Here is a 22,723-nt window from a genome sequence, read left to right as displayed (position 1 = left end):
AACAAATACTATAGTGTTAAATGGATTTACAAAACTAATGTGAATGTTGAAGGTGAAATTGAAAAGCATAAATCATGACTCGTAGCTCATGGGTTTAGTCAATAACCTGGTATTGATTATAATGAAACTTTTGCACCTGTAGCTAGACTTGACACAATAAGAATGGTATTAGCTATTGTTGCACAAAATAAATGGAAAATATATCAGATGGATGTTAAGTCTGCATTTTTAAATGGTTTTATGGTAGAAGATGTTTATGTGAAACAACCTCATGGATATGAAATTGATGGTCAAGAAGATAAAGTTTACAAATTAAAGTAAACATTATATGGATTGAAATAAGCACCCCAAGTGTGGTATAGTATAATTGATGAATATTTGAATAAAAATGGATTAATAGTATAGTTTAACCAGGCCCTTGTGTCTTTATGCCACCCTCGATTGAGCCTTAGGTGGTTTTGGCTGGAATTCAAAGCTAGCTTAGGAAGTCTATGATCGTCTATGTTATTGAGTTTGTGCTTGTACAACAGAAACCTAATCATAGCTAGGCTCTCAATAGGGAAAATACCTGCTTCTATAAGGAGAATAGGATAGGGTGTATTACTTTTAATTTTCAGGTTATAAGTTATAAAACGCTTCTAGATTTGCTCAATCTTTCTCCATGATTCTCTGGAGATGCTGCAACCCCAAACCTCACAGCCATATAAGATAACAGGAGTGACTAAAGTTTCAAAGAGGAACTTCTTTTTATCCCACATTACAAGGTTTGCTGTTTTACAATTATTTTCAAGGCCAAAATAAGCTTTCCACTCCCCATTAATCCTTTTCTCAATGCTATGGTTCCAATTGAGCTTGGGATGAATATCAATTCCTAGGTACTTGTAAGAATACACTTCCTCCAAGTTATTATTGTCATACATAAAATTAGCGTAAGTGTCCTTCTTGGATTTGATAATCATAACTTTTGTTTTGTCAGTGTTAACAGTCATACCCATGGTAGAGCAGAAATCCTTAAGAAGCCTGAGTTGCTTATCGAGATCAGATGGGCACCTTGCCAAAAGAACAATATCGTCAGCATAGAGAAGAAGGATGACGACTATCCCAGCTAAGATCGTGCCATCACATCCTGCTTCCTCTAAATATCCTTCTAGCTTATCGATGTAAATGCCAAATAGGGTAGGGGAGAGGGGGCAACCTTGTTTAACTCCGATGTTACACTTAATATCTTTTGACCACCCCTCATTGCTCTTTAGCTTGGCAATTACAATCTCGTATAACCTTATAGCGGCAGCTCTCAACTCGAGAGGAACCTTTAGCTCTTATCTATTCCAAAGGTTGTATCTAGGAACTATATCGAAAGCCTTTCTAAAGTCCACAAAGCAACAAAATAAATGTGATTTATCATTACGACATTCCTCCGCAATGATCCTAAGCGTAACGAGGTGGTCTATTGTTGAGTGATGCCTTCTGAAACCTGTTTGGCCTTTAGCCCACTTAACTTCACTTTCAAGCCATATGCTTAACTTCTTTTCCAAAATACTACCATATAACTTGGCTAAGAGAGGGCTGATCATAATTGTCCGATAATTAGAGGGGTTATTTGTATCCCTGCTTTTAAAAATAGGGATAATGAGGCTCTTAGTCCAAGGTTTAGGGAACCCTTGCTTGAATGCTTGATTGAAAAGCTTTTGGATGTGGGGGATGAGGACAGGACCTCCAATTTTTAAGATTTCCGCCCGGTAACCTTCAATGTCCTTAGCTTTCCCATTAGCAAGGCTATTAACCCCAAACTTAATGTCTTCTAAAGAGAAAACTTCTTTCGTTGTGAGCAGGGTTTCCAAATTATCCATGACATTTGGAGATTCATAAAGCTTTTTAAGATAGGAATTCCAATTGTGAAGAGCAATTTTATTATTATATTCAGTCTTCCTAGTCAGAATCTGCCTCCAAAATTTCTTAGGAGCTACCTTAGAGAGGTGTAAGAGATTCTCTTGTCTTTGACGAATGTACTGCCTCTTTTTCCTTTTAGTTAGGGCTTTATATATTTTTATCTTGTCCATTTTAAGAGATTCATCAACAACTTCCTTAATTGCTCTCCTTGCACTTTTACAATATTTGTCATACCATGGATTGGTTTTGCTATTTCTTTTATTATTTGAAACTTCAATTGAGAACTTGTTAATAGAATATGAGAGGGTTGTAGTAAAATTATGATAGAGGTCTTCTATGTTGTCTATACTAGATAAATGAAGCAAATTAGTTTTTAATTCATTTAAAAAGAGATCATTTTTATTTCTATCAAATATTAAGTTCTTTTGGCTGTAAGTATTATTTTATGTGGGAACTCTATGCATGACAAAATTGAGAATTATAAGTAAAGGCCTATGATCAGAGTCAGGTTTGTGGTCGTTTAAGATGTCAAAATTTATTATTTCGTTGTATAATGGGAGATCGGAAATAACGTAGTCTACCACGCTGCTACCAAGTCCATGGATGCAGGTCATCTTGCTGGAATTGGGCCACTTCTTTAGACCATTGCAAATTATGAGATCTTGAGCACTACAGAGCTTGACTAGCTCCGACCCAAACAAATTTTACCCAAGATCTTCAGAGCTCCTTTTGTACCAACTAGCCAGAGTAGGGTCTTCGTCTAACCAAAGAGGATTAGGGTTGGAATGATTGCTTAGAATAATAGCTTGGTTGTTTGAAGTTCGAGCATTAAAGTCACCTATTGAAAGGATATTACCATTATTCCTTAGGCTAGAAATATCATTCTCTAAACCATTGCAAGGGTTAGTTTTATCTAGATTCTTCTTCTTATAGAAGTTAGAATTGATGAGGGGGAAATAACATATTGCTATGTAGGACTTTTTATTATTGATGTCTCTGATCTCTATCCAACTATATTGGTTGTGAGGGTCGTTTTTATAAATCTTAGCATGGGGGAAGATGTTCTTCTTAATGTAACAAGCTATTCCCCCAATGCCTCTACGGGAGGATTGCTTGTTCCAAGTAGACCATAGCGTAAAGCCATCTATGTTAGGGACCTTAGATTCTTCATGCTCCCAAGTTTCAACAAGCAAAATAATATCAACATCATTTGAAATCCAACTTAGCTTGGGGCCTTTGTTCCATGGGAAGCCCCAACATTTCCAAGAAAGGATCCGGAGCATGTTTAATTGCTATTGATTACTATGTTTTTGCTTTCTATCTCAAATAAAGGCTTTTCTATTTCTTATTATTGCCCATTTTCCTTCCTTTCTAGTTTCTTTTACCTTTTGAACCTCCTTTCTTAATTCTGCTTGATCTTCTGGAATGAGATCTTCATTTATGAATATTCTCATTCCTTTTAGACTTGAGGTTTTACTAAGTATGTTGTACTTATGATCAGTGGAGCTCACCTTTATGCGGATTAGTCTTCCTTTATTCTTGGTTAATTTCCCCAACCTTGTTGCTTCTGTGAGACACACTGTTTCAATTTGTAATCTATTATGTAATTCTATCTGGGCTAAGGCTAAAGTATCCTCATCTACTTCCTCTTTTAAACCGAAGATTATAAGGTTCAAGGCCCTTTTGTTACGTTCGTGGTCTAATTCTATTAATTTTTTCATTTCATCTTTAATTGGTTTGGTATCTAACTTATCTACCACATTATTTAGGGTGAGGCGACTATTAACTTTTTCTTCCAGTTCTTTAATCATGTATTTCATTTTAAGACTCTCTAAAGTATCAACATCTCCTTGCTGGGATGGTTGGTTAGTATCTTGGTTTTGTTTTTCTATAACCTGCAATCTAGTCTCCATTGCCTCCATTTTATTCTCCAGTAGTTCTATTTTAGTTTCTATTTGTTTTTGGATCGTGTCTTCAAAAGATGCAAATTTATTTTCTATCATGGCTTCTAACTCTTTTTGTAGCTTGGCTTCTCTTTCTTCTCTACGTTTCTCTAAAGACTTTGTATACTCATAAAGGCCTTGTAGAGTAACTGTGCTAGGTCTGCCCTTGGTAATCTTTGGTAACTGTGGTGAAATATTCATACTTGAAATTATATGAGCAAATATGTATTAGAAAAAGAAAAATATAAGGAATGTGTGCACCTGATATCAGCAAACCTGACTGCAGATCGCCTGTGCCCACCCCAGCCCGCAGACCGAAGAATATATGCGAAGAATATATAGAGTACGTTTTTAACTCTTTCACCGAGCCTCAGAACTCTTTCACCGAAGAATGTATGCGAAGAATATATAAAGTACGTGTTTAACTTTTTCACTGAGCCTCAGAACTCTTTCACCGAAGTATATATAGAGTACGTGTTTAACTCTTTCACCGAGCCTCAGAACTCTTTCACCGAAGAATATATGCGAAGAATATATAGAGTATGTTTTTAACTCTTTCACCGAGCCTCAAAACTCTTTCACCGAAGAATATATGCGAAGAATATATAGAATATGTTTTTAACTCTTTCACCGAGCCTCAGAACTCTTTCACCGAAGAATATATGCGAAGAATATATAAAGTATGTGTTTAACTCTTTCACCGAGCCTTAGAACTCTTCTAGCGAAGAATATATAGAGTGCTCTTTCACCGAAGAGTATATGCGAAGAATATATAGAGTATGTTTTTAGCTCTTTCACTGAGCTTCAAAACTTTTTCACCGAAGAATATATGTGAAGAATATATAGAGTATCTTTTTAACTCTTTCACCGAGCCTCAGAACTCTTTCACCGAAGAATATATGCGAAGAATATATAGAGTATGTTTTTAACTCTTTCACCGAGCCTCAGAACTCTTTCACCGAAGAATATATGCGAAGAATATATAGAGTATGTTTTTAACTCTTTCACCAAGCCTCAGAACTCTTTCACCGAAGAATATATAGAGTATGTTTTTAACTCTTTCACCGAGCCTCAGAACTCTTTCACCGAAGAATATATGCGAAGAATATATAGAGTACTCTTTCACCGAAAATATATGCGAAGAATATATAGAGTATGTTTTTAACTCTTTCACCGAGGCTCAAAACTCTTTCAGCGAAGAATATATGCGAAGAATATATAGAGTATATTACCTTTATATAAATATTAAAAAATATATTAATATAAAATAAATTTGTTTAATGATATATGTAATATTTAAGTGTTATTATTTTTTATCTTTTATATTAATAAAATATTTTTATTTTTATATAAATATTAAAAGATATATTAATATAAAATAAATTTGTTTAATGATATATGTAATATGTAAGTGTTACTATTTATTTTTGGCATCTTTTTACTGAACAATTTTTAAATAAAATTACGCAATGAACACTTACCGTATTCTTTTGATAAAAATATAATACATTTTAAACTATTATTTCTTTTTCTTTTATTTTATATAATGTCAGATTTTTATTTTTTATCAGGAGACTCTGTGACTATGAATATGAAACTTATTTATTAAAATAGAATTAACTATTTATAGAATATTCTATTTTTAACTTATACAACTAACTAATATTTATATAACCTCGTTGATTTATAATTAATTTATTTTAAGATTTAAATAACTGATATTTTATAATATAATTAACTTATATTTATTTAAAATATAGTTAACTATTATCTATTTTATAGTATATTAACTCACTTATTTTAATATATATTTATAAAATTGTCAATTTACGTTTATTTTAATAAGAAAATTAATAACCGAATTAACTGATTTGAATAAAATTTTGGTCTAACTAGCCGTTTCCGGTCAAATCGAGCTGTCATTATTCTAGCCGTTACCTGGATATTCTTCCCGATCTATTTATAATGCATAGCAAGATCTGCTCATTCAACTTGTCCTGACGATGAACCACACTGGTTGGTTCGAAACGCGTCGACAAAATTATCTCTATGTGATTTTTGGCCGAAAATTATTTTCTAAATTGATATGGATCACAGAAGCCTAAATTCAATAACAAAATTTTCTATTTATATAAAATATTTTTTCAAGTAAAACTATCTATATATAAAATTTTCTACTAAAACTATCTATATAACTTACAATTGAATATATTAACTATCATTCCTTATCTATATAATTTTTTTGTTAAATATATTAATTATCATTATTTTATGTCAATAGTATAGAAATTTCTTTTCATTATTATTTATTCTTTTAATTATTATTTCTTTAATTATTGTATATCTAATGATTTCAAAATATTTATAATATTATTTGAAATATATATTATATTATTTTAAATTTTTAATAAATAGAATGACAAAATTGTATATTAAAAAGTCTATATGATGATGATGATGATGGTTAACGTCCGCTAAGACCAAACATTGGTCTATCGGACCTAAAGAAACAAATTATTTATTTTGATTTAAGATTTTATTCCTATGCTCAAAAAGCTTGGAGAGAAGCCTCCCGGGCTCACTATAATTTTGACATTGTAAAAGGCTAGGAAGGTCAGTATTGTAACAAAGATTGTGAAATTGAGATCTAATGTGGTTGTACGCGGGGTACTCTAAGAGGAAGTGGTTTTCATCCTCGATGTTCCTATTCTCACATATATGGCAGATCCTTTCCATCCATGGCATTTTAGGAACTGCCCAACGACCTGTTTCACTATGGATCTCATGAGAATTCGTTTTAATCTTTGCTATATTAATTTTCTTCTTTGAGCTAGTTAAAATAGAGAGATACTTTTGATCTTCTAGGGTGGGGTTGATGACCTTCTTATAATAACTTAATTTTATTTTAGCCGCTAAATCTTTCTCACACCACATTTTTCTTTGAACTTAAAAGTAACACTATCTTTAATGTTATCTATGTTTTGCAATGCATCATTCTCGTTGATCTCCCAATAGTTTAACCAGGCCCTTGTGTCTTTATGCCACCCCTGATTGAGCCTTAGGTGGTTTTGGCTGGAATTTAAAGCTAGCTTAGGAAGTCTATGATCGTCTATGTTATTGAGTTTGTGCTTGTACAACATAAACCTAATTATAGCTAGGCTCTCAATAGGGGAAATACCTGCTTCTATAAGGAGAATAGGATAGGGTGTATTACTTTTAATTTTCAGGTTACAAGTTATAAAACGCTTCTGGATTTGCTCAATCTTTCTCCATGATTCTCTAGAGATGCTGCAACCCCAAACCTCACAGGCATATAAGATAACAGGACTGACTAAAGTTTCAAAGAGGAACTTCTTTTTATCCCACATTACAAGATTTGTTGTTTTACAATTATTTTCAAGACCAAAATAAGCTTTCCACCCCCCATTAATCCTTTTCCCAATGCTATAGTTCCAGTTGAGCTTGTGATGAATATCAATTCCTAGGTACTTGTAAGAATACACTTCCTCCAAGTTATTATTGTCATACATAAAATTAGCATAAGTGCCCTTCTTGGATTTGATAATCATAACTTTTGTTTTGTCAGTGTTAACAATCATACCCATGGTAGAGCAGAAATCCTTAAGAAGCCTGAGTTGCTTATTGAGATCAGATGGGCACCTTGCCAAAAGAACAATATCGTCAACATAGAGAAGAAGGATGATGACTATCCCAGCTAAGATCGTGCCATCACATCCTGCTTCCTCTAAATAGCCTTCGAGCTTATCAATGTAAATGCCAAATAGGGTAGGGGAGAGGGGGCAACCTTGTTTAACTCCGATGTTACACTTAATATCTTTCGACCACCCCTCATTGCGCTTTAGCTTGGTAATTACATTCTCATATAACCTTATAGCGGCAGCTCGCAACTCGAGAGGAACCTTTAGCTCTTCTAATCTATTCCAAAGGTTGTATCTACGAACCGTATCGAAAGCCTTTCTAAAGTCCACAAAGCAACAAAATAAATTGGATTTATCATTACGACATTCCTCTGCAATGATCCTAAGCGTAACGAGGTGGTCTATTGTTGAGTGATGCCTTCTAAAACCTACTTGGCCTTTAGCCCGCTTACCTTCACTTTCGAGCCATATGCTTAACTTCTTTTCCAAAATACTACCATATAACTTGGCTAAGAGAGCGCTGATCATAATTGTCCGATAATTAGAGGGGTTATTTGTATCCCCACTTTTAAAAATAGGGATAATGAGGCTCTCAGTCCAAGGTTTAGGGAACCCTTGCTTGACTGCTTGATTGAAAAGCTTGTGGATGTGGGGGATGAGGACAGGACCACCAATTTTTAAGATTTCCGCCTGGTAACCTTCAATGTCCTTAGCTTTCCCATTAGCGAGGCGATTAACCCCAAACTTAATGTCTTATAAAGAGAAAACTGCTTTCATTGTGAGCAGGGTTTCCAAATTATCCATGATATTTGGAGATTCATAAAGCTTTTTAAGATAGGAATTCCAATTGTGAAGAGCAATTTTATTATTATCTTTAGTCTTCCTAGTCAGAATCTGCCTCCAAAATTTCTTAGGAGATACCTTAGAGAGGTGTAAGAGATTCTCCTGTCTTTGATGAATGTACTGCCTCTTTTTCCTTTTAGTTAGGGCTTTATATATTTTTATCTTGTCCATTTTAAGAGATTCATCAACAGCTTCCTTAATTTCTCTTCTCACACTTTTACAATCTTTGTCATACCATGGATTGGTTTTGCTATTTCTTTTATTAGAAATTTTTTATATTTCCATTAAATTATTATGAAAAAGATATGACAAGGATTTTTTCTCAATAATTAAAAATCATAGTAATTTTTAAATCTCATAAAATTACAAAATTTTCAAATTCTTTTCCATATATATTTGTGTGGTTCAATGAAAAACGACCTATGTCTTGATAAAACAATTATCTTTCATGTAGAAATTATTTCCAAGGAGTGAACATGCCATTCTCGGTGGGACTAAAACTAGGGTGGAGAGAATAAAAGTGACTCCTCCCTACCTCCGGAGCTACACCCACCTGACAAAATCCTTTTCCACCCATATGACAAAATCCTTTTCCATACTTAAAAATAATAGCAATTTTTTTTTAATTCACTTTCAATATATATATATATATATATATATATATATATATATATATATATATATATTTGGTACATAAGCACCCGCTGGGATTTGAACCAATGACCTATGGCAATGAGTGCACCTATGTCTTGATAAGACAATTATCTTTCATGTAGAAATTATTTCCAAGGAGTGAACATGTCATTCTCGGTGGGACTAAAAACCTATGGCAAGGAGTGCACCTATGTCTTGATAAGAGAATTATCTTTCATGTAGAAATTATTTCCAAGGAGTGAACATGCCATTCTCAGTGGGACTAAAACTAGGGTGGAGAGAATAAAAGTGACTCCTCCTCACCTCCGGAGCTACACCCACTTGACAAAATCCTTTTCCACCCATATGACAAAATCCTTTTCCATACTTAAAAATAATAGCAATTTTTTTTTAATTCACTTTCTATATATATATATATATATTGGTAGGCAAGCACCCGCTGGGGATTTGAACCAATGACCTATGGCAAGGAGTGCCTTAATAGTGCACCCATTCACCGTCAATCCAAAGGCCCGTGTTTTTTGGAAAGTGCAACACTAGGACTTCCCAGGAGGTCACCCATCCCAGTACTACTCTAGCCCAAGCGCGCTTAACTGCGGAGTGCTGATGAGATCCGGTGCATTAAAGATGGTATAATCGCACCCGAATTCACTTTCAATATTGAAAATAACAACAATTTTCAAATAATTATAATTCTATATTATAATTCCATATCTACAATTTTTCAATTATCTTTCCACATTTAAAAACAATTAATAATAATACACATTACAACTATTTAACCCAAAAAAGAAAGAAAAAACACAATTTTAAAATGGATTAGGATCTTACATTACGATGGCAGATCGTTAGGAAATGGAGTTACATTATATAAAATCACCATGCAAATTCATGATAAATCTAAACACACCGCTTTTCAACAAATCATGATAAATCTAAATAGACTGTTTTTCAACCAATCAAGACAAAAAACAAAAAACAATATATATTTCTGGTCAAAAACGCATGTATCAAATTTTGTTTGAAAGTGTACAAACTTCAAAGTTTAAAATATGACCACGTGCTCGTGCTGAAAAAAATTTAAAATATGACCAACATCTCAATTACACAACTATGTCCTCGAATTTAATGTTTGCATTGCATTGCATTGAGGTGTTGACTTGGATTTCACTATTCTTCAACATCGTCGACGTGGCTTAAGAGAATCCTAATTATTACCGGATCTATGACTTTTGATCTATCGCCTCAACACCACTTCCATACCCGAGCAATATCTTGTTCGCTCGAACCCACGAAATTTAGCAGCAACATGGAGATTGGGATTGGTATAAATTAGTTTTTACCAAAAATTAGTTCTTGTTTTATAACTTACTCCATTTCGTTTTTCCTTCCTGGCCATTCATGGTGCCCAACGACTGAGAATCAATTCTCTCTTTGGAGGACATTAATTGGTCTTTGTTTCGTAAGGATGATAAGACAGACGACTCCACTTAAATCAAATATATTTATGAACTATTTATATTGTATGTTTACAGGGCATGGAAGAATTGAAGTGGCTTTTACTAATAGGCTATCTAGGGCTAGAAGGAGCAAGCACTAGTGTAGGCACATAGACTACATCATAGACTACATCACTTCTGAGCGATCTTGGCATCTACTCGTAGAGAATGGGCGAAAGCGTGAGAGCAGCTGGTGAAACTTGAGGAAGAATACTATAGAATCACATTATGTCTAGTTATCAATCCCAAAGGACCGACACCACAAGTGAACGGCGAAAGTGAACCTGTCCACCATGGATTATATTTTCTCTTCTGAGTTAGCTCACCAGCTGGTCGTTCGCCCAAACACCAACTTCCCTTCACTAGCTGACCAACTCCACTAGGATTCCTGCTCACCATTTCGATTTCGTGCATCTTAACCTCCAAGCAAATGTCGACCTGCACAAACTTCCCCGTTCGTCTTCAAGTGTCCACTGCTCGAATCACATGGAGCTACAAAGCGAACTGTTATATAACCAAGAGGAGCAAGAGTTATGTTTTTTCAAAGGGAAAGAATTCGAGTGGTTGCACTAGATCCAACCCCGTCTCCATTTTTCCGACAAAAGTAAATTTCAAAATTATGAATTTTCTTCGTGATAATAATGGGAAATAATGTTTTTAGGATTTCTACGTTGGGGTGAGTTGTAATTGTGCGAGTTTTTAAGTATAGTTGTATCAGTTATTTTTAATAATCTAGATTCACCATTTTCAGATTAAAAATAATATTTATTCTTATGTATATAATGTTTGTGAGATCAATAAAATATAAAATGATTTATGTTGTGTGTAATCTCTCTCCCTTTTTTCAGATTTTTAAGTTATTTATTTATTTATTTATTTTTATTTTTATTTTTTTTCAGAGGAAAAAAAACTATATATATTATATGAGGAATATAAAGTAACTGAGATACATTGACAGATCAGGTCTGTATTCCAAAAGAGCAAAAATACCTATGTTCTATAGAGAAATAACATAAAGTCTATGAAACCAAACTGATAATATCTGTATACAAGAGGCTCTGAATATGTTGACTATCTTGCAAGTAGGATCATTTAAAAATCTGGTAAGGCAAAGTCCTTGATCTGATAAGTGACATCATCCGTAACTATCTCAAGATGCCATAAACCAGAAGAGGATAAGAGACCCTTTTTGAAAGTGCGTCAGCTGTAGAGTTTTTGTCCCTACTGATGTGCTGAATAGAGCATTTCTCCATACAGGTCCAATAGAAGTGTATCCTGTCTCTCCATCCAGTCAGATGCTGGGCTGAAATGGAATTTTTCCTGTTAATTGAATCTACCCATAGCTTGGAATCACCAAAGATTGCCACCTTCTGAATATCTAGGAAAATACAAAATTTTAAAAGCCCTGAGAGGGCAATGGCTTCAGCCAGATTGTTTGAACCCTGTCCACCGTGCCAGAATGCATAGAAATGAGATTTTTCAGATATCATTATGTGAAATCCGCATCCGCATTGGCCCTTCTGAGCTGCCCCGTCGAAAAAAGCTGTCGGTAGATGAAGATGAGCAGGCAAAGATCCGGCTGGGGTTTTATGTAAGATCTTATTATACTTCTGTGGGAGCGATTCTAAATGAGCAGAGATTAAATCAAAAACTTTAGCAGAAGAGAAGTGAGAGTTGTTAAAGATACAGTTGTTGCGCCATTTCCAGATAAACCACATGGTTATGATGCATATTCTTCGCCAGAGGATTTTTCTCTTGCTACATTCTATGAACCAATCCTGGATCGAAATTTGCATATCTAGATTGAAACCGTAGACTCTTTCTATTTCCAGCCAAATGAGATGTGATTGCTTGCACTTGAGAAAAATATGAAGGTTTGATTCCTCTTCTTCTCTGCATAATGAACATATGTTAGGTCCATTCCATCCCCTCTTCAGTAAGTTTTCCCAGGTTAGATTCCGATTGTGAAATGTGAGCCAAGAGAAGAGGATCATCTTCGGAGGACAGCCATCTTTCCAGAAGGTAAGAGGAAAAATTGGGGATCGAGCAGAGCGTTGTCCTATCAATTTCTGATATATTCCTTTTACAGATATATTATCCTCCTCATTTTGGATGTTCCAAGATAAATAATCCGATTCTCTTGATCTGGTGAGACCCCCATTCTGCAACCTCTGTTTAATGCTCTGCCACTGCTGCGCATACTCTTTGGGAATATTCAATACAAATGCATCTTTCCAGCGCGGAATAGGGCCGTCCCAGTCAGCTATCAATTTGTCCCAATAAAAGATTCCACGTCTATGGAAATGCTGAAGAAGAGAAACCGGGATATCAATAACATCTGACCCGCATATGAAAATATCTTTGCCAATAATGATGTTGTTCCCCTTTTGAAAACGCCATATCAGGTGCTCCAGACAGATAGCTTCTATTTTGCGAAAGCTGCGCCATATGGGAGATCCATATGCTGCGCCAATAGAGTCTCTCTGATACCAGCTGTGGAAATTCTTATTTGCTAGATATTTCGATCTGATCAGCTGACTCCACGGGCCGCCTCCTTGTATAGCTCTCCAGAAGGATTTGCACAGGAGAGCTCTACCAAAAATTCTTAAGCTTAATAAACCCCAGTCGCCCATCGCCTTAGGAAGAGAGATGCCAGACAGTTTTGAAAGATGAAATTTACGCTTCTCAGCATGCCCTCCCCATATGAAATTAGCGGAAAGACTGTTCAAGTTGTTGATAATACTCGCAGGAAGATGATAAAGGTGTGCCCAATAAACAGAGAGTTGATTCAGAATGGATTGCACTAAAATAACTCTCCCAACCAATGAAAGACAACGATATTCCCATCCTGAGATTCTCCTATAGAATCTGTCCACCAACCAGGACCAATCGGCTCCTGTATAGCCATTCGCCTTGATTCGGAAACCAAGGAATTTAGTGCCACTACTGATATGAAAACTCCCTTATTTCAGATTTCTAAGTTATATCTTCATGCCATTTTATGAATAATACTCCTTTGTAAGTAGATTAGTTTAATAAAATGATACTAATGGTTGTGTGAGTAAATTTTTTGTTCCTCAATGTGTGGATTTGTTTTCCTGTGTAAATCTATAAGTGCGATGCTCAGAAATTTTGCAGAAAATCCTTGATCAAGCAAAGACTGACACTGGCTCATGTACGCTGTCAATTTCTGGGTTACACCAATTGCTGTGCTACACCAGTGACAACGATTTGCAATTATGACTGCCACACTGAAAATACAAAAAGAGAAATGGACGGAGCTTGTGTGTTTGCGGCGAGTTGTAAAGCACACGAGCTTTAGAGCGAGTGGAAATGCAATTGCATCCCGGTCTTGTGCAAATCGTAGGGCCGGATAAAATTTGGTGAAAAATGGAGAGCTTGAGTATTTTCGTTCTCCTACCTGCATTTTCAAAGAGAACGTGAAACATCATCATCATCGCCGCCATGGGTGGAATTCGACCCTGCAATTCAGGAAGCAAATGTGCCGAAAAATTTCATTGTGATATGTGGAAAACATTTACGGTCCTTGTTTCCGATTTTTTATGTGTGCCACAGTCACGGGTCAGCAGTTTGAGACTCAATGTGCTGGTGGACAATCCGTTCAATGAACCTCAGTTCAAAAAATAAATAAACCTCCGCGGTGCATTGAAAATTGTCCGTGTTCTTGCAATTGGCATAATTACATAATGCCAGCGGCAACATGAAGAATACACAAATAGAGAGGACCATTATGCGCTGTCAGAAAGTCAAATGCAAGGCCAACCTCACCGCTAGCAATGATGCAAAGCTTGGGAATCAATACATTGAGCTTCTGAAGAGTAACAAATTCAAAAGGTCGATGAGTTTGCAAATAATTCCTACTTATAATTTGGTGAAGTGTGTGCATACAGTGTATTACCGATTGACTGTGCGTGGAGAGTTCGACCAGAATGAGCGTGTGAAAGATATCTTTATTTTCCCACGCCAAAGAGGACCAAGATCTGTGTGCAGATTTGGATCTGATATCATTTTATCTCTTTGCTTGGTGCGAAGTGTGCAGAGTTTGAATCTGAAGATGGCAGAACTGCAGAGTTTAATGGTTGCTGTTAGAGCATAACAGTGCACAGTGGAAAATAAAAGACAAACACAGTATAAAAACCATATACAGATGACACAGTGATTTAACGTGGTTCACCCAACCAATCTGGGTTACGTCCACCAAACAAAGGCATCAGCAATCTTATTATTAATCAGGAGATTACAAAATAATTATTTCCTTATACTCTCTACTACCACACCCCAATATCTGTACGGCCATATATTTTATAGCTAAGAGAATCCAATTGACTCATAAATCCTCTCAGAACAAATATAGGATGCATTAACTCTTTCCCAACAAAATAGAGCTAATTTAGCAACAAATCCTATTGTTGTAAGATACATGAGATTTTGCCCAATTTGTTAAAACTGAAAATCTCAACAATCTCCACCTTGACAACAATTAGCCTGATACCATATTTCTTTATTATTTTTATCTTTTCTGCAAGCCAAGAGAAGCCAAACACCAACGTAGCTTCTCTAACAAAACTGGTTTCGTGAACATGTCTGCACAGTTCTCCTTTGTATGCACCTTTTCAAGAGAGACTCCCCTTTCAGTGATACTCTGTCTTACAAAATGGTACTTGATTGGTATATGCTTTGATTTACTATGATAGGACGGATTCTTAGCCAAATGTATTGCACTTTGACTATCACAAAATAACTTGATGTTGTCCTGCAACCTACCAAACTCGCCAAACAAACCTTTCAACCAAATCGCTTCTTTGCAAGCATGAGAAGCAGCAATGTATTCTGCTTCAGTAGTGAATAAAGCAACAATGTTCTGTAGCTTTGACATCCAGCTAATAGCTCCACCTGCAAGAGCAAAGACATACCCTGATGTTGACCTTCTCTTATCCAAATCACCTGCAAAATCGGAATCAACATATCCACAAACAAATTCACTACTTTTATTATAAGTGATACAATAATCACTTGTGCCTCTCAAATACTGAAGCACCCATTTCACTGCTGACCAGTGTTCTTTACCTGGATTTGCCATATACCTGCTGACAACCCCAACTGCATGTGAAATATCTGGTCGAGTACAAACCATCGCATACATCAAACATCCTACTACATTGGCATACGGAATTCGAGACATATATTCCTTTTCTTCATCTGTATTAGGAAATAAATTGGAAGAAAGCTTAAAATGGGAAGCTAAAGGGACTGCTTCACATCGTTCATACCAAACCTCAAGAGTATTTTCTCAATATACTTCTGTTGTGATAGCCACATCTTACCATTTCTCCTGTCTCTGAAAATCTCCTTGCCCAAAATCTGTCTTGCTGCTCCCATATCTTTCATATCAAACGTCATTGCCATCTGAGCCTTTAACCTGTTGATATCCACTATGCTTTTGCTTGCTAAAAGCATATCGTCAACATATAACACTAAGATAATGAACATGCCATCATTTAATTACTTAAAATAAACACAATGATCATATTCACTTCTTATATATTTCTGACTCAACATGAATGAATCAAACTTTTTGTACCATTGCCGAGGCGACTGCTTCAGGCCATACAATGATTTCTTGAGCCCGCAGACAAATTTCTTATTGCGATGCTGAACAAACCCTTCCGGTTGTTCCATATAAATTTCCTCATCTAAGTCTCCATGTAAAAATGCAGTCTTAACATCTAGTTGCTGCAATTCTAAATCAAGCAAAGCGACTAATGCTAACACAATTCTAATTGAAACTATTTTAACAACTGGTGAAAAAATCTCATGAAAGTCAATGCCTGCTTTCTGAGAAAAAGCTTTTGCGACTAGCCTCGCTTTGTACCTGTCCTCAATATCATTCACACCCAGTTTCAACTTGAAAACCCATTTACATCCCACAGTTTTCCTGTCTTTCGGAAGTTCAACCAGATCCCATGTGCCATTCTTACCTAAGGCCATCATTTCGTCCTTCATGGCTGCTTTCCATTTGTCACTTTTCGAACTTTCTACAGCTTCCTGATAGCACAGAGGTTCATCGTCATTAGCGGTAAATGCAACTGAAGTAACATAATCATCATACCTTTTAAGAGGGCGTTTGATTCTTGTAGACCTCCTTAAGGATGTTTCTGGTGCTTCCACAATTGGTTGACTACCATATGTAGGAACTTCTTCATGATCAGCATCTGAGACCTGTTCATGATCTACATCTGAACCCTGTTCATGATCTAATTCTGAAACCTGTTCATGACTAGTATCTGAACTATGGTAATCATGACTATCATTAGAAGTGCTTTCAAACTGAATGTGCTGAAAATCAGATACATCATCCTGTTTCAATCTATTATCTACATTTAACTATATAAGAGAGGATTCATTAAACTTTACATCTCTGTTGATGATGATCTTGCGGGTAGTAGGATCCCACAATCTACATCCCTTTGTTCCATCACCATATCCAACAAAGATATACCTTTTTGACTTTGGATCTAATTTAGTTTGCTGATGTTTAGGCATTAGAGCATATGCATCACAACCAAACACTCTGAGTTTAGAATAATCACAAGGGTGACCTTTCCATACCTCTTGAGGAATCTTGCAACCTATCGCCGCGGATGGTGATCGATTTATCACATAACAAGCTGTAGCCACCGCTTATGTCCACAATTCCTTCTGCAAACCGGCGTTACTCAACGTACTCCTTGCTCTCTCTAAAAGAGTCCTATTCATGTGTTCAACAACTCCATTTTGCTGAGGAGTATAAACAATGGTCTTATGTCTCTCGATCCCTGCATCCTTGCAATAGTTTTCAAACTCCTTGGAAGTAAACTCACCACCATTGTCAGTTCTTAAACATTTTATAGTTTTACCAGTGATGTTTTCTACCAATGCTCTAAACTGCTTGAAAATTGTAAAAACATCAGACTTCCTTTTCAACATATAGACCCACACTTTCGTGAAAAATCATCAATAAACGATACAAAATATGACGAGCCACCATATGAGGTTGTAGGGGATGGACCCCAAACATCTGAATGGATATAATCAAGTATTCCTTTACTAGTATGTTTTCCTGTTTTAAACTTTTGCTTACTTTGTTTTCCAAACAGACAATGTTTACAGAAATCTAACTTTCCAGACTTTAGATTAGGAAGTAACTTGTGATCAGCCAAAATTTTTAACCCTCTTTTGCTCATATGGCCCAACCTTTGATGCCATAAGCAAATGGAACTACTGTCATGTTCAGACACTGTAGACACATCATCTGGCCCTGTTCTTCCTTCTAACTGAAATAGATTTCCTACCTTCTTAGATTTCATTACTAGTAAAATACCTTTGTAAATTTTCATTACTCCACCTTGAATTACAGTTTTATATCCATTTTTGTCAAGTGCTCCTAGTGAAATTAGATTTTTCCTTAAATCTGGTACATGTCTTACATCAGTTAACATTTTGGTTGTCCCATGAAACATTTGCAGCTGTATACTCCCTATTCCCACAATATTACATGTGACATCATTACCCATGTACACGACTCCATCATTAATTGATCTATACGTCTTAAACCATTCTCTATGAATACACATGTGGTTTGATGCACCGGAATCTAACAACCAATGTTGATCATGATTTGACAAATTAACTGATAACACTTCATCACTCATACCTGAACCAGATGCCGAACCTGTATCTGTCGTGTTTGCTTCCTTCTTCTCTGTCGAAGAATCTTCTTTAGAAGTTTGTTGTCGCTTCCAGCAGTCCTTCAAATGCCCCGATTTGCCACAAAACCAACACTTTACCTTACTCTTCTTCCCTTTCGACTTTGACCGTGAGTCACTTTGCCTGCTGAAGCGTCTTTCTTTAGAACGACCTCTGACCATCATTGCTTCTGATGTAGAGGTATCTAAATTCGACCTTCTCCTTGTTTCTTCAGATAATAAAGATGCAACTACATCATCAAACTCAAGGGTTTCTGATGAACTAAGACTTATAGAAGTAACAAAATGATCCCATGACTCGGGCAACGAGCACAATAAAGTAATATCTTTATTCTCTGATTCAAATTTTACTTCTATACTTTCTAATTGCACCAGGAGAGTATTAAAAACATTCAAATGATCAGTAATCGATGTACCTTCCTTCATTCGCAAACTGTACAACTGTCGCTTTAGGAGAATCCTATTGGTTAAGGATTTTGTCATGTACAGCTTCTCAAGCTTCATCCACAAACCAACAGCTGTTTTCTCCGACACGATATTAAACAAAACATCATCCGCCAAACATAACCGAATAACACTCACTGCTCTTTCATCCATCTCGGTCCACTCATCATCTGTCATGTTGTAAGGCTATTTGGACTTTCCCATCAACGCCTTCGCCATGCCTTGTTGCACAAGCAGATCGTACATCTTCACCTTCCAGATCTCGAAGTTGTTTTTGCCATTAAACTTCTCGATTTCAAAACGAGCACTCTGAGTTTTTGCCATATTGTATCAACCAAAAAACAATCTCCAATTCCAACTTGTTAATCAATCAAATTAATATCTAACAAAAAATTGCCTTCGCCTTCTACTGTACTGCCTTTACTTTATCAAAAAAATCACCCTGCCTGTACATACTGCAAATTATAAATCAAAAACAAATAAAAAATTACAGTTTTACCAACACAGTCCTCAGTTGGCGTGCTTAAGGGGTTTTAGCGCATCCTCAACAGCAGACGATCCGCGCGAGAAGCAAAAACCAGTCGAATCCGCGCCAATCGGGATATTGGGCTCTGGCGCGATTATCAAGCTTGGGATCCACGCTAATTGGCGCTCCTATTCCTTAATTACCCGCCCCAATCCATTCACTGCCTAGTATTGGCGCGACTGTTTCGACCGAAACCGCGCCAATCGCCAAATCTCAGAAAAAACTCCGCCTGCCACTCTGTCGCATGCACACACTCGCTCCTCAACACGCTCTGATACCAATTGTTAGAGCATAACAGTGCACAACGGAAAATAAAAGACAAATAAAGTATAAAAACCATACACAAATGACACAGTGATTTAACGTGGTTCACCCAACCAATCTGGGCTACGTCCACCAAACAGAGGCATCGACAATCTTATTATTGATTAGGAGATTACAAAATAATTATTTCCTTATACTCTCTACTACCAAACCCCAATATCTTTACGGGCATATATTTTATAGCTAAGAGAATCCAACTGACTCATAAATCCTCTCACAACAAATACAGGATGCATTAACTCTTTCCCAACAAAATAGAGCTAATTTAGCAACAAATCCTATTGTTGTCACATACATGAGATTTTGCCCAATTTTTTAAAACCAAAAATCTCAACAGTTGCTTAGGGTCAGGCTTAAAAATATCAGTTGTTTGATTCATTTCACCGAACCAAGCTATGATGTGAAACCTTGTGGATAGCCGCATGAATTGGCCGCATTATTTTAGTCAGATGAAAACTACATTGGTTTAAGGTTATTTAATATTTGTTTCAGATTTTTTTTTTTAATGGGTGAGAGAAGTTTATAATAATAATAATAATAAGGGGAAAAAAAGGGACATTTTTATTTTTATTTTTTTATGTTGTAGTATGTTATTGTCCAAATATATTATGTAAGAATCAAATGATGCAAAATCACGAAAAATAAGTCAATTATTCAACAAACATTCACAGGTAGTTCTTAATAAGGTCAAGTTTGTGTGACTCATCGGGAGTGTAAGGAGTTATTTTATTCAAAGTCAAGTTGTTGAATTCTCTACTACACTTAGAATGAAATCTTAGACAAATCATAGTTATTTTATTCAAGGTCAAGTTGTAGAATTGCCTGCTGCACCTAGAATGATATTTTAGATAATTGATGAATATAATAGAAGACCATATATTCAACAGATGGTGGAAATTCCATAGGATGGTTCCGCAGAAGACCATATATTCAACATATGGTGGAAATTCCATAGGATGGTTCAATATCACCTTTTGTGATCGAGAGGTTGAGAAGCATCAATTATGCAAAATACATCAATGGTCTGAAGCGGTTATGTCTTAGATGGATCAAGTGTGAAGCTCGAAAGTGTGGCGAAGAAGAGAGTAGAAACTGTGAGATTGATATGAGTGCTAGGGATGACTATATCTCACAAATTTGACAGAGATTCTTTCATTGTTGTAATATCTACTTTTTGGTTTTGTCATGTAAGCATTAAGGGAGGGTATTGTAATTAATGCCTCCATGACTTCCAAGTTGTCGTGATTTGTAATTGTGTGAGTTCCTAGGTTAATAGTTGTATTAGCTATTTTTAGTAATCTAGATCCACCATTCTTTGTTTTATAAGTATCATGTATTCCTATATACGTAATGTCTGTGAGATCAATAAAATATAGTGCGATTTGTGTTGTCTGTGAGATTTCTAACAACAACATATGGAGACAACTGCTGCAAGGTTAAAGAAATCATCAAATTCACATCTGGGAATCATATGACTCATCATGAGACTCCAAAATCTATCCTCATTCCATGGGTGCAGCGTGATGCCCATGCCAGCTAATATGTCATAACCATGTGTCAAATTTTTAATCGAGGGGATACAAACGAAAATAAGACTCTTGAATGGGCTGAAATGAACAGTGTTAACCCAAGCTAACCACTTATAAAAACACTTTGGATATAAATTATTACTTTTCAAAAATATCTATTTTAAATAAATTTTTAAATAATTATAATTAAATAATAATAATGGTTATATAATTATATAAAAACTCTTATTACTGCAACAAAAAATTTGATAAAATATATTAAATATTATTTTTCAAAAAATCCATGTTAAATAATTTTTTATTTTATTTAATTATAAGTATCAATTAATATTTTTGTCACCTAATTATAAACTGAATTAGAAATAACAACCTTTAATTAAATGACACAACCATTGTGTCATTAAAAATAAGGTACATAGATTTATAGATAATGTCACTTTTGTGAAACCCTAACAAATGGGTTTGGTGATGTTTTAGTTGGTTTTTTTTCATGGTCAAATTACAATGGTTTAAGGAATAGGGATTATTGTGTATACTTCTGTTGTTTATATGATGTTTTTATTTTTTATTATAAATAAAATTATTTTTAGAAAATTCTAATTTTAGTTTTTATTTATTTTTAGGAAAACAAATTTCTAATTATAATTATTTATAAAACATATACTGTATATAACCTTGGTTTTTAAAATTTTAATAAATTTAAAAATAGCCTCAGCCATATTTTTGTTGTTACATTATGTAACTTATTTATCTCACCTTGCAATTTTTAACGACAATAAAAATTGGTAATCAAACTTTGAGTTAACTTTAATTCTATGGTTATTTTTCGACATACTGCTATTGTCTTGAAAATTAATTTGAAATATCATTGGAGTTTCAAATTTTTCGATAAACCTTGGTTAAAATTTTTATTCGGAACATAATATTACACCCTGTTTCATAAGGCACTCATTCCGATACTAATTTCAACCAATTTTACATAACATTTTACTTTGAACCTCTATTTGCGTGTTATTTTGACCATTGAAAACGTAGAGTAAGAGTTTTCAACTTCACTTTTTTATGGAATTGTTTTTTATTTCGTCGATTGAAAAGCTATAGTATAGTATGACTTTTCAAATTAACTTTTATCTGGAATTTTATTTTATTTTTTTTAAATAAGAATTTAAAATAAATTTATTTATTTTTATATAAAGAAGAACCAATTTCTTTATAATAAAGAAGACTTTATAATATTAGATTTATAATACAAAATGTTTAATATATATAATTTATAATTATAGAAAGGATTTAATATACATGGTTTATAATATTAAGGTTTAATATTATTATTTATATTAGAATTTAATATATAAAGTTTATATAATATATGATTTAATATATACTGTTTATAATATTGGGTTTATGTTTTAATTTGTATGGTTTATGATATTTTAACAATATTGAAAGTTATTTATTTAGTGGAATATTTATATTATACTTGTTTATAATTATATAATAATTAATATTGAATTTTTACCATATACTTAGTAATTATTTATATGGTTCATATATGTACCATATTTAATAATGTGATTCTATTAATTTTATTTTATTTTATAAAAAAAATGAATAATTTTATAATTTTCCCATAATTTATCATTTTA

The 22,723-nt window shown here is 34.7% G+C and overlaps 1 pseudogene; it reads right to left on the bottom strand.

Moving 5' to 3' along the window:
• Positions 1-9,514: 9,514 nt before the first annotated feature.
• Positions 9,515-9,633, bottom strand: LOC149195569 (5S ribosomal RNA; annotated as a pseudogene).
• Positions 9,634-22,723: the final 13,090 nt, after the last annotated feature.

Source organism: Pinus tabuliformis, chromosome 2_2 (genome assembly GCF_031772625.1).
Source record: "Pinus tabuliformis cultivar Carrire ecotype Pingquan chromosome 2_2, CPIR1, whole genome shotgun sequence".
NCBI lineage: Eukaryota > Viridiplantae > Streptophyta > Pinopsida > Pinales > Pinaceae > Pinus > Pinus tabuliformis.
The sequence above is the reverse complement of the archived record's forward strand: the minus strand, read 5'-3'. Positions and strand labels throughout refer to the sequence as shown.